Here is a 2109-nt window from a genome sequence, read left to right on the forward strand (position 1 = left end):
TACTTGTACTTTTTACTCGTTACTTTTTAAAATAAGAACTTTTTACTTTTTACTCGTTACTTTTTTTAAAAATAATTGTACTTTTACTCGTTACTTTTTAAAAGTAACGTTGCCATATATGATTATGATCCATAATACTAAATATTAAAGTTCAATGTTAAACCTTAAATTCTGTTGTTCTTCTAGAAACACTGTATTATCGCTAGCAATACATTTTCTTGTTTTTAATGGCAAGGCATAATATACAATTGAAAATTATATAAGTATAAAATAGCAAAAGTAACTAGGTAAAACAGCCTGTAAAGCGCCTTTGTAAAGTTATTAAGTATTGCTTACTGGGATGGTCTTGATTAATTTAATAGTCTGAATCTCACATGCGAAAAAAATCGCTTGAAATTTTCGATTGAAAATGATAACCTGTTTGGTGAATTATTATTCGCTCTTAAACGCATACAAATGCGCAACGCATCGTTGCAATGAAAACGACCCCCTTAAAACCGATGCAACGAACGAAATGTAACGAAAAGTGTTCCTTTGTAAGTTGTGTTGAAGTGCAGTTTCAATGAATGACAAATAAAAGTCCGCACTATTTCTTACTTAATAGTTTTGTATGAACTTAAAATATTTTTTTAAAATCTAATTAAGGGAATTACTTTTAAGTACTTATAAGTTACTTTGGTTTAAGTACCAAATTAGCTAACTAATAGTTAGCTAATTTGGTGGCTTTATGTGGCTTTATAACTTATACATATGTGTAAGTTATAAAGCCACATCGAAAAGAAAACCCAGCATCTGACTCTACAGTCAAAAAAAACTTGCATAGTTTCACCGCATAAGATTATTATCACTGTCAATAAAAACGTCGAGGTAATATTTGCAAACCTTGATTGCTTACTTATTTCTAAAATGATGACCGCACGAATTTCTATAGCATATTCATAGGATAAAATTTTTTCTCTCTTTTTCGTTCTTTAGAGAGAGAAAATTAATGCAATTATAGCAAGAAAAATCATATATTTCATGCATCGTTTTTCGTAACAGCCTCTCTCTATATTAGTTTTAATAATCATGTAAAAATTAAGTAGAAGAATATGCAGGTTAGAACTGGTAAATGAATATCTTCTATTCGCCGGTGGAAAAAAAAATTGTTAACATAATTTGAAATTCTGACTAATCATTGCAAAGGTTGAGAAAAGCAGATATTAGATTAAAATTTTTAAAAACTAATTTATTTTTCTGGTAAAAATAGAATGCGATTGCTTTTTGTTAAACTGTCCCAAAGTTTCATTCTCAATTAAATTGTTTTTAGATTACTTTCACCCTTCTTTTGCACTTATGAACTTCAATGGTGATTGATCGTAGTTTGAAAACGTTCTCTTTTTCTTGTTCCTAACTTAAATATTACTTTGTAACTGACTTCAATGTCCGTTGTGGTAACAGAATTCTACTAATACATATTAAGGGGTGGCTTTACGGAACACCATTTATAATTGAAATAGTGAGATCATTCGATAATGACCTCAAGGAATTTTGAAAATTGATCTAGTTTACATAATTGATAGTCGTAATATGAAAATTGGGTCTGATGCTCAACACCGGATATAAAATAAAATAAAAAAAAATTACATCTAACGCTATTTAGTTCCATAAAAAGAGTTCTAGTTTGATCTAGAGCTGTGGTGGCTCAAAGGACAGAGCACTCGTCTCCCAATGAGGCGAATCAGGTATGAATCCCCGTGGTTGCTGGTTGACACAAATTCTGCTCCCGGCTCGCACTGATGGTAGTGCTGATGTAAAATATCTTCAGTGGTGGATGGATCATGGATTAGAATCCGCTTACCATCAGGCAAACTGGGTTAGGTTTTCGTGTAAAAAGTATTCTACAAAGGCTAGTTTCTCCCGATGCTAGATCTAGGAATTTCTTTATCCTATTATATAATATTCCTTTATCCTATTATGTCCTATATTAAGTTATCTTCAACAATATGAAAATTTTTATCAATAAAAAGTGGAGCTAAAGAAAAGAAACTTGGTATTTCGCTCACAAGGGAACTTCAGTCACCAAGAAGGCGACGTGTAGTAACTAAATCTACTTTAGGCTGTTCAACG

This window comes from Parasteatoda tepidariorum, chromosome 10, assembly GCF_043381705.1.
Source record: "Parasteatoda tepidariorum isolate YZ-2023 chromosome 10, CAS_Ptep_4.0, whole genome shotgun sequence".
Classification (NCBI taxonomy): domain Eukaryota; kingdom Metazoa; phylum Arthropoda; class Arachnida; order Araneae; family Theridiidae; genus Parasteatoda; species Parasteatoda tepidariorum.